A 12,290-nucleotide genomic window follows, 5' to 3' on the forward strand; every position below is an offset into this window, starting at 1 on the left:
AATATGTTTCCTGATGCATTTAGACAAACGCGGGATCTTCATAAAAGACTTTGATTACTACATAACTATGCACACCCACCTTTGCACAGGCAGAGGATGTGTGTCTCCACTAAGATTTAAACCCAGTTCTCTCTAATTAGTGTGAAGAGATGAGAGGGGAGAGCAGAGCAGGTAGCTGCCTCTCCTCTGCCTCCAAAGCCCCAGCAGACAAGCAGACACAAGAGCTGTTTTATCCCCCTCAGAAAAAGAGACCAGCCTGCTCTAAAACATTCAACACCAGCTTAAGGGTGATTCTGCGTGTCAGAAACTTTCTGGTGATCACCCCAGACCTAGTTCCTAGGTTTTTTTCGAAAGACGTGGGTCTCATTTCTTCAAGTATAAAGATTATTTGAGGGTATGAATGAGGATAAAGTTGTGATGAAAAATAGAACGCGAGGGATAAAGGAGTGATCTCGGAACATGAAAAGAGCAAGAGATTGAAAAAGTGGAAACGGTAATGACTTTGCCTAGTTTTATGGCTTCTGTGATAGAGGCCCAAATGAAAGATTCATACTGGAGCTAATAAGATAGTGGGACAATTCGTAGACTTTTCAGGCTCGCGCCAAAAACAGTATCAGATTGTACAAAGCCAGAGAAGTTATCAACACAGTGCAGTATACAATCCTTGTATGTTTGTCTTTCAATACAAACAAAAGCAAACTTTGATCAGTGTTCATGTGAGACTTCATTTACCTAATCACCTAAGTGCCATTTAGGCTTAAACTGTGGGGAACTTTACATCCAATCTATTTTCCACAACAACCAAGGCTTAACCAGTCATAAAACAAGATAATACACCATTGGTGCCTTCCAAGGTTAAATTAGATAGGCCTGTAATAAAGACCTAATGGAAAAGAACATGGCGTCCTAATCTTTCCTGGACCAACTGAATACTTATTAACTCCATCTAATTATTGTGCAACAAGTCCATCATTACCGAGAGGGCTGCAGAGGTGAGGGATAGGAATAGTAGTGCTGGACACTAAAAAGATCTGGACCTAAATGCTTCTGTAGCATGTGTGTGTGTGTGTGTGTGTGTGTATGCTTGACGGCGCAGGTGCTAATTGGAGTTGAAGCCTGCTAGTGTTGTGCATACGAGGATGGCATGGGTAGAATGTGGGATGAAGCTGTAAGAGGCTGGGGAGAGGAAGAGAGAGAGCGGAGCCAAGCGAATGCCGGGGACATTAATGAGGGCCAGACGAGTTCTACTTCTCAATAACACCGCAGCGAGCAAGAGAAGAGAGAGGGATAGAATGAGGGGAACAGAAAAAAGAAAGAGGAACAGAGAGGTTTCATCACAGAAGAATGTCAGACAAGCATTTGCAAACTTAGGCAAGCGATGCCCATAGAAATGCAAACATTTTTTTATGACAACATGAAGAGAAATTACACACAGAGACACCCATACAAACAGAAAGTTTAATCTACTCCAACCAGATACTTACAGAAAGAGCCTTCCTGTTTATGAATCAGTGTTAATATATGCCTTCAAATTTTATAGTCAGAGTTAATATTAAACAGTTACGTCTGCTTTATGTGCTCACAAACACAGTATACACATGGGGAAATATAAAGACAGGCACTGCTGGAATTTGTCACAAGAGGGAATGGGATTCATATGTTATCATTGCAGAAACATTTGAAATAAATTATATCAGTATCAGAGGAAAATTAAGTAAATTAAGCTTTCTTTGTTATCAACACTGAATATAAATCATGACTGTTTGCCTAATTGATTCCATTGCATTCCCACCTGCCTGCCGACTCTCTCATCCATCCGTGTATTGTTTATCTTCATTTTAAGCTAGATGGATGGAAAAGGTTGGTATTGGATGTGAAGCCAACTGAATTTCCTCGTTTTTCGCGAGCTCATTAATTGCCACTTAGCTGTAGCACACTATTATTAGAGAACATTTGTTCTTGTAAAATAAACTCACAAAGAGGCAAACTTGATACCGAAGTTAACTTGTTTGGGAGATACAAGGTGATATTCTGCTTGTTTTCAGTAGCAAATAGACCACATTATGCTTGAAGGTAATTTATGTGCGGCTTGATATTACTAGCTGTAAGTGAGAAAGTTCACTAACTCTTAATTGGGAAATAAATCACACCGTTGCCATAGCAACAAACACTTAAAAGTGGTAACGGCAAAATGAAGGCATGCTGATAGTGTCGCAGCACATTGGTGGTGTGTGTGTGTGTGTGTGTGTGTGTGTGTGTGTGTGTGTGCGTGCACGTGCGTGTGTGCGTGCGCGTACATGTCCACTCATGCATGTGTGTTTTTTCACCTCCTCAAGCTCATTACCACAGAGCCTTCTTCGTATAGCCGCTGCTGTGTACTGTACATGGCATGCAGTCGCATCTCATGAGGTCTTGTTTTGTCTGTATTTCTCCTACAGAAGGAGCTGCAGGCTTGCTCATTTAAAAATTTTGAAATAACAATGTTGTTAATTGCATACAGTGAACCAATATAGTGACTCTCACAGTCTACACATGTATATCTTTTCCATTGTTCTTGAGGCCCTTTCTCTTTCCGCTTTTAAAATCTTTTCCTCGCTCACCTTCCCCTTCATTTCTTTTCCTTTCACTCTCTGTTCTTCTCCTGGGCCCTGTCTTCTTCTCTCCAGTCCCCCTCAGTTCTTGAAAATGGATGGAGACAGAATGGGCATTAGTGTAGATGAATGGATAGACTGGCCTAACACAATCTGGCCCACTTCAGTAGACAATTTAATATGGACTCGCCCACAGTGCGGTTACCCTGCCAGGGCGCTGCACTAAATCTCACTCTGACTTGTGATGATGGATACAGATCTGGCACATCAAAACAGTGTGTGTGCGTGTGTGTGTGTGTGTGTGTGTGTGTGTGTGTGTGTGTGTGTGTGTGTGTGTGTTGGTATATGTGCATGCATGTATTTGTGTAGGCATGATGGATACGACAGATGATCGGCAGACGGCTGATCTGTGAGAGGCATAACTGATAATTATAGTATTTATCTGGGTTAGGTGTCATGGCTGCCTGTGCTGCATTATGAACAGATAAAAGACTGAAATGTCTTTCCATGCATTCCATTAATTCAACACTTGCACCTCATTTTTACAGGGAAAAAAAGTACGATTTAAATGAATGTCTTCAAACGCAGAATGTAGACTGTTGAGGCCTTAAGGATGGTTATGGAGGATTTCATTTTGTTATGACTATACAGTAGATCTATACGGACAATGGTTTAAATAATAAGGGAATCAACCCTAATGAAAATAGAATTTGTCTGTTTTGAAAAACAACTGGGACTTGTATGTGAAGAGCTGCTCGAAGTAACACTTTAATCTCAAGTGCATCAAAATTCTAAGAATGTAATTTTGCTCTAGAATTAAAGCCCCTGAAAACTGTATATCTCTGTAACATTAAATATTCATGACTAAATGTGCAACAATCAAAGTTTAAAAAGATCATCTTCAGGCATTATTTTTAAGAGTTTAACACTTCGAAACTTTGTGTATCAGCTTTGTCAGGACTGCGTGGGTGTCATTTCATCAGATTTGATTCACAGTGACTCAACAGCCCACCAACTGTTATCAGATTCTGATTCAAATGTACAGAGAGTACACAGAAAAAAGAAAAAAAAGAGATACAGAAATCTATCCAATGAAATATCCAAAGCTGGTTTTACTTTGGCAGAAACAGTGTGTTCATGCAGGGTCACATGTCTTGTGTGTCATGCATAGACGTTGTATAGAATTGTGAAGATTTGGTCTCAGCTCCCAAATTATTTTACTGAGCTCCAGAGTCCTCTTAAGTCAGACACACTTTCTAACAGAGATGAGCTTATTCTTAATATATAAAAATGTCAGTAAACTTTTTATGGAAATGTTTCATTTCGGGTAAACCTCTGCATTCTCAGTTTGGGAAAACACCAAACAAATATATATATATATATGTATTTGATTAACATCCTTGGTCCTCCTTATAAAACTCGTAAGTCGACCATAGGCCTTTTTCACAGCACACATTTTGACTTGTCAGATAAAGGAGTACTAAAAACATTAATGACGGCTCCAGGACAGTGTGACAGAGAGGAATGGAATTCAGCCAATTTAACTTTATTTTTTAAACCTGTGCTTTTCCTAGTGTGACGTGACAATTTCTTATGCATGGATTGCAGATTGGACCAAAACGTCTAATTCAGTGTCCATATTAATACATTTTGGGATGATAGAAAATACTCTGTTAACGCATCAGTTTTGTACATCTTAAGGTGTTTAAAACTGGGCGCTACCAATTCATCAGTTTCTGAGGGGAAAACCTACATAGGCCTACAATTATTGCAAGAGAGAAAACAATTCTCCTCTCAACCTCCCTTGTATGAATCGGGCTTAAGAAATAATAGTGATTTACGGTCACGTTATTAACATCTGATTTTTTTTTTTGGCAAGTGGCTGCTTATTAATAAAAAAATGTAGCTTGTATACAATGTCATACTTGTAAGTCATTTAATGTGATGTGTTTGCCTACGTGCCCACTAGATGGCAGTATTTGAGCACACAGGGCAACCTGTTGACTATTGAGTAGATTGGGGGAAAAAGAAAGAATTTGGTGTTCTGCAAGCCAATGAGTTCGATGTACACTGGTTGAGATCCTTTCTGATCAATGGCGACATTTTTAGTGCTGCTAACGGGTATTTTTTAAGTAATGGTGGTTTGAATGATATTTTATATTGTGACTATTTTGTAAAAAATAAATAAATAAATAAAAATCTAATGTAGCTTTTTGTCCTTTCATGAGCAGACCGTTGATAAGGAATTAAAATTTTCCTGTTTACAACATCACATTTGAGTTTAGGAGGAAATTCTTACATAACTGAGAAAGGATGAAAACACAAATATGGTCTGTTGTTCACCTTCTGGATAGGAACGACAACCTGTAGATGATGCAGAGTACAGTGGCTATCAGAGCATGTGAGCAGAGCGGAGGTGGAGTCGGTCAGGGAGCAGAGCACCATTCATTTAACCTTAGCAGGGAGCGCACTTGAACCATTGACATATACCGTTTAAAAACAGATACTTGAGGTTCAACAGATATCACTACAACCCGCTAAAACTCGCTCAAATTTGCTCTGTGCCACTCTCAATGTTGCACTGCCTAAGCAGCAACCTTGCCCAGATAGCTAGAGACATGTATATCTGGCATATTAGTTGGTCTTTGGTATTAAATGCTCAAATCCCCACTTTGACCACCTGTTATGATTTTATTAATTAAAGCAGGCTAGTATTGGACAAAGTTTCACTGTTGCCAAGATTCTTTCCTTTCCCATGTCTAAAATGCATAGGGGGTGAAAACCCCGTGTTTTCCTTCAGTAATTGTCCCTATAATTATGCTATAACACAGTTTTTTCTTTAAACGTGTGCGTTATACACACATTTGAGTATTTTTGTTGTATTCCTTGTAAAATAAATTTGTGGATAACAATCCCTTTGTTGAATATTGATTAGAATTGCATTTGTTTATTCCATCATCTTTTCTTGTTGTGAATAAATTGCATGAGCTAGATTATTGAAATAATTTGATTCAAAACACTACAGTTTTTTGGTTGATTAGCAGAAAAAAGGAGTGAATTTGGAGCAAGCTTTTTCCTCCTGGGAGCAGGGAACAGCAAAGGAGCAGAGTGAAATGAAGGTAAGAAAAGGTAGCTATGGAGCAGAGCGCACTCACGCCTTACATGCCCCGGTAACTATGCAAATAAAGGTTGACCATAATATTTTTTCAATTCAAATCAATCGTTAATGAATGCGGAGAAGACCACTCATCATTAATTTACAACCTACATCATTAAATCCTAAATGCATATCTGTCTGAAAGGTGCAGTTATTAAGAATCTACTCAGTAGAGGTAGAGGTGCACAACTTTCTCCCCTTAATTAATGAAACTGAATAGTTTGGCATGCTTGGCTTGTCATGTCAGCTGGAAGAACAGTTGTGTAAATTCTACAAATGTATGACCACAGTTGTTCACAAAGTCTCTGGAGGCCGTTCTTTGCTCCCCTTAGCCACAAGAGATCAAACTTACCTGCACAAATTGATACACCCCGCACAAATGGACTGTTCCAAATACTAAATCACAGTTGCGTATAAGACATGTGATAGGGACGTCACTGTTGCGTATAAGACACACAATAGGTATGAGTCCCAAACGAACCCACTAGCAAGCGCCTGCATGGCCACAGCGGAGGCATGAGAACAGCCCAACACAACCCCTACGTCAAAAAAGGGGTTGGTATGTTGGCTCCAACCAATAGCATGGAAGTCTTAATGGTCCAAACACCCCAAAACATTCAAAATGTATGTGTCAACAAGGTATTTTCTTCTGACTTCAGACATACAAATTTGAATTTGACACCCAACTAGACCTTTTGGTCCAATCTGCATTACATATCTGCATTGCTTTTATTACTATCACTACTATTCCTGCTACCAGTTCTACTTAAAATAAACAACCCTAATGTTAATTGTGTTAGATAATTAAACTGGTATTGGGTTAACTGGCTGTGGCCTGAGGAGCAGGTAAGACTAAATGGCTTAGGTCAGATTAACCCCTGCAACTCAACTCAATTCTTTGAAAGTCATTGGATGATCAGTGCACAGTCATTTATCTCCACTGACTCAATTAATTCAGCCACTATCATTAAGCAGATCAATCAATGCAACAGACTGCCTTTCTCGGTGACAACTTCAGTAAGATGCCCTAATTGCCTCTTATAACAGGAAACACCATTAATTTTTAGAATTACCATATGTTACTCTGATGCCCATAAACAGTCATTAGTTGTGAACAGAAACAACTCTTTTCCAAAACAACATAGCAGGGTAGTAAGATACTAATTTCTTGTACTGTATATGTTGCCGAACTTAGACATGCTAGTGAGCTATGCAGCGCTGCAGCGTCAGGGCAGAACATACAGTAGATCGTTTTAAGGCAGAGCTGGGTAAAATGCAGAGTAAAAGTGAAAGGCTCAAAAATGAATGATTATTAGGCTGCAGGAAAATGTGATAAAATATGATGTGATGTTCAGTTTTTTTCCTTGTTATCTTCTTGTGGTTTATCCACTTTCCCCCCACCTATTATGTCTAATTGACTTGCTTCATTACATTTACCGGAATGCCTTAATACATACATATACTGCATATATATGTACATACATACACATATATGTACATATATATACATATATATGTATACATATCTATCTGTGAACGGCACAGTACAGAGAAAACAGAAGCTCTGAGAGCTACAGTGACTGACGAGTGCTACCATGTTCCCGGCTGGCTAGCATGTTAGCGATTAGCTCGCCAGCTATAGGAGCCTTGTGAGGAGCCACTACGACACCAAGCTTTTGGAACTACATATATCTCAAAGACATATGGATGAATGTACGGGTGGCACTGATGTGACCAGGCCTTTATGTCGCTGAAACGGTTTGAAAATAGTGAGCCATGGAAGTGCATGAAAGCAGAAGCCAGATGTTGACCTCTGTGGTGAGAGCCTCTTGAATGCATCCCTCTACTGAACCTGGGGCATGAAGTGAAGGAACAGATGGCCCCGAATGCGATTTATACCAGAAGGTTTATTGTGCATTCACACGGGTGGTGCGCAAGGAAAGTGCTCCCCCACTTCTTATTCAATACACTATGCTAGTGGCATGCTGGACACATTGACAGCTTTGTAGTCTCCTGGGCCGACTTAAGACGGCACAATTGACATAATAGACCCCGCTCTTCTAACAAGCCCACATCCACAATCTGGACAAGGAATAATGTTAAGCCTTGGTTTTCTCAGATAAAAGGGAAATAGGGACAGTGAACCATAAAAGAAGACATCTCCTCACAACAGAATTACTGTGAATGACTTCATGAAACTCACGCAGTTCCCACCTTACAACAGCTCCAGGACCAGAACTTTGGACAGTGCCTGGAACTGCAACTTTGACAACTATGACAACTACTAAGTACTAAGTACCTTTAATTACTGTAGTATACAATACAATGTATTAATTAAGCAGAACTGTGAACATTATCATGTTGTCACTGAGTATTTTTCACTCTAGCAAATTCCAGGGTTGACCTCATGGTGGAAATGTTAAATTTAATGCTTTCTGCTTTGTAGCATGTAGTTGGTACGTTAAGAACACTAAGTACTTACTAAGTCAGAAAACTGACAAAGAAGCGTTGTGTAAGTAGGAGTTCAATAATGTGGAGTGTTAATATTCAGTCTTGGCTTTACTGCTCTGAAAGGATTATAAGCAAGTTTCATCACATGAAAGTAGTGCCTCCTGGAGGGTTGGCATCTTTGATATAGAGATGTGATCAGAATTTGATTGGGGTAGTACAAACATAGTGCAGGAAAGGGAGAGAGGACAAATAAAGAGGTGGTACAGAATAATATAAAGCAAGAGAGTTGAAAGGAGAAAAAGGAGAAAGCATAAACAGCACAGAAAGGGCAAAAATGGGAATTGGAAGAAAGCAACAAAAAACTTGTCTAAGACAAACAAGTGCATAGGAGAGAAATAGAGGGCACTTTAGAGAGCAAGAATAGAAAAAGAGAGAAAATTAGATATAACTGCTAAGTCAAAACATGGATTCCATTGAGGATGTGAAGATGAGGGGAGGTTTGCAAGGGGGAACTAAATGGATAGAAAAAGGAGGCCAATAGAGAGGTGTTATTTCTATTTTATTTTTGCTATTTTATCATCGCTGATGTTTGCTGGCTGGCAACTAGCTAAAGTGCCCTGCTGATCATAAGCTGCGTAGTGATGGATGAAGAAGATAAAGCCTCTCCATTTCTACAGATAAGACAAAATTAAAATATCTTTTATTTTTCCCTCTTCTTGTCCTTTTTTTCTTGCACCATCTCTTTCCCCCCTTTCCTCTCCCTCTTTTCTGCTCCGTCCCTTCTTCTTGACTTTCATCACTTGAGCTCTCTCTCACTTCTTCCTGTTTCCGCACCCCCTTCTCACTTTTTATCTTGCTGATAAGGCTTGTATCTAGCTGCCAGTCAACTCCAATGCCAAGCAGACTCTGATAATGCTCTGACATCTCCTGCAACCGCAATTAACTAAAGTTCTGTGTCTCCTTTCAGAAAAAAAGTAAATAAATCATTTTCTCCAGTCCTTTTCCTCTCATTCTGAGCCACCCTGTGAATGTGTCACCAGAGTGTTGGCACACTCCTAACTTTTAAACCTAACAGCACAGAAACAGGAGAAGCCAGTTTCACTCATCTAATCTATGTTGTTTCTCTCAGTGTCTCTGTCTATGTCAAGTCACACTTGGGGATCTTGGCTAATCTCATTTCCAAAAATAGGTGCATTTAATTTTATTAGCAAGTGTGTGTGCACGTGACTGAGTGAGTGAGTGAGCGTGTGAATGAGGATAAACTGTCACAGCTGCCCTGCTCCTTTCCTGCATTACATGGGTAACGTGTCGGCGACAGCTAATAGCTCATTCGCTGCTCCAAATTAAAACACAATCACCTAATAGGAGTACAGGGAGAGAGGCGGGATTTAACAGGATTTATGAGAAAATGAAAAGTGATTGGATGTGAAGTTTGAATTAGGGGGAAAGCAGTCTGGTGTCAGACTCTATGAAGGTGACTGACTGGACTGGTGAGCGGCCAACTCTCAGTGGACCAAATTCCATCCAAAGCCTGTCGATCAAATTAGCTTGATAGGTCGGCCCCTCCCAACAGTTAGGCTAGACAAGCATCTTGCCAGTTATTAATTACGCTATAGTTAATGGCCTTACATGCCCTTTCCTGCTCTTCATATTGATTAGATTCTGTTAATCTGCATGACTTTACATTTATCCTAAAAGTTTACATCCACCATAAGATAAGCCTATTCTAAAGTTAGACTATGTAACTTTAAAAAAAAAAAGAGATAACATATTGTTCCTCTTACAAATTAAAGGTCAAATTCATAAGCAAAAAACACACGCCCTTGCTCAATCCAATACACTCAGGTATTTTGCTGGTATGCTACAGCCTTACTTGGTCTGGTATGACTGATATGTTATGGTGGCTAATGTTAGCAATCTTCAGATAGCTGTGTAACTGACATTACTGCATCAGTTTTCTGACCTCATGACTCTTATCCACTTGTGCCACTGTTACACTAAGAGCTAGAGCTAGCTAACTACCTACTTAGCTTTATAGGTAGTGGACTTACAGAAATAACAACTAATTCTGCATATTTTTTAATGCCTTGATAAATATATAAAAATGTAAAATTTGTAATTATGTAAAATTTAGGTTAACTGCTCCTTGCAACCGATACCACAGTTTCCATGTCAACTGAACATGATGGCCGAACAGATACGCCACTTGATACTGCTTGCTTATCGCAAAATAAAACCCTATTCTCACAAATTGAAACATAATGGCAATTCGATCTGATTATTAAGCCATGAATTACATGACATTTTGCCAACTTACCTACATGTCTCCATTTCTTTGAGTGCTTGAAATCCGCCATAGAAAAAGCAGAGATACCCGTTCCTCAATTAACAGCTGCCGGAAGTCCATAATGCAATGCTGCCACATGCCACGTTGTGTTTTGAGTAAACGGTAGTGAAAGAAAGACTTTCTCAACACTTTCTCAAGGCCATTTACAAAAATTCAAAGAAACTGAGGCATGATGTTTCAGTCTCACGACCTTCACCAGCTACCTGATTGATTAATGACTCTGTTTTTTGAGTAAATATTCCATTTCTGGCCTTGAGAGAGCATTGTGCCTTTCTTGAGGCATATCATCCGTGGTTTGGGGCTGCAGCCATTCTAGTAAACATGCCCTAATACTCATGAGATAGATAATTAGTCATGTTGTGATGAAACCCTATGTGTTTTCTAATGGAAAAACTCTGAAGAGAACATACACTTTTTTGGGTTCACCAAAAAGTGAATCACAACCCTGAACACAGAACATTCATCATACTTTTTCTTTTCACCCATCTGTTCATCTAGCCACTCTTTCCACTAAGCCATCAAGTATCCCTTCATACCTCTTCATACATCAGTGGTTGTCTAAGACGTCACCCCCCCATCTCATCACTCACACTACCCTTGCTGAGATAATAAAGTTGCTGAACATTGAGCACCACATCTAACCTGCTCCCCTCTCTCTCCCTTTCTTTTTTCTCTCTCCTCTCTCCATGCATATCTCCTCTCTTCATTCTCCAACTCCCTGTCGCCCTCACCCTCCACCTCCTCTCCTCCCTGTGGTTGGCTCATCCCTCTCTCCTACTCCTTCTTTTGCCCCAAGGATATCTCCCCTCCTACACGGCCTCGCCTCATCCTTCTCTCTCTCTCCATTTATTTATATCAATGAGCAAAAGTCATCCTTTCATCTTCCTCCAGATGAACAGACTCTGCTTGTGGAAGAGGACAGAAGAAAAGAGGAACGGAGCACGGAGGAACACAGTTTCTCTTGGTCCATAAATTCAACTGTACCAAGCAGTGGGGATATTATATAAACTCCCTCTTGTACGAGGAGATAATTCAATGTGTTTTGGCTGGCTGGAAAAGGAATTGTTTTACTCCAAACACTGGTCGCATAGTAATGCTGAATTGGAGAAATCAAGACTTTATTCCAGCATTCACACAATGGACTATTGTGAACAAAGAACCTTTTACAGAGTCAAATCCACCTCAGGCTCACTTTGACCTTAAATCCACCAACCACACAAAAAATCATGTTCTGTGTACAAAAACTCTCTTTGTGAATAGAAAAAAGAGAAAAACTAGAAGAAATATGAGGTTTTGAAAGCTTGTTTTTAGGATTGTTTCAAGTGGTTTTGAATATTTTAAGATCACAGTCAAAATACAGTGTGATTATTTTTGCAGATATGCTGCACTTATACAGTAATTATGGGTCATGTCAGATTAACAAAACAGGAAGTTTGGAAATAAATTGGAAATAATTTAGCTTAATTAGGAGGGACTTGTGTGTTGTTGTGACTATCTTCCGATTAGGGGATGCTTATAGATCTACAGTCATGTAGTTTTGAAGGAACAATAAAAATGCTCAATAAGGGACTAACCTTTTTATTGTAAGGGTGTTCTATCTTAATTATGAGGTATGGAGATAAGATACATACTGTGAGACAAAACAAATACTGTGTGTAATACCACTTGTTGGAAAGGCTAATATGTACATTTAGTGCTTGTTTTTACTTCTGTCCAGTTTCTGTTTGTGCCATTGCCATGCCAC

This window comes from Xiphias gladius, chromosome 15, assembly GCF_016859285.1.
Source record: "Xiphias gladius isolate SHS-SW01 ecotype Sanya breed wild chromosome 15, ASM1685928v1, whole genome shotgun sequence".
Classification (NCBI taxonomy): domain Eukaryota; kingdom Metazoa; phylum Chordata; class Actinopteri; order Istiophoriformes; family Xiphiidae; genus Xiphias; species Xiphias gladius.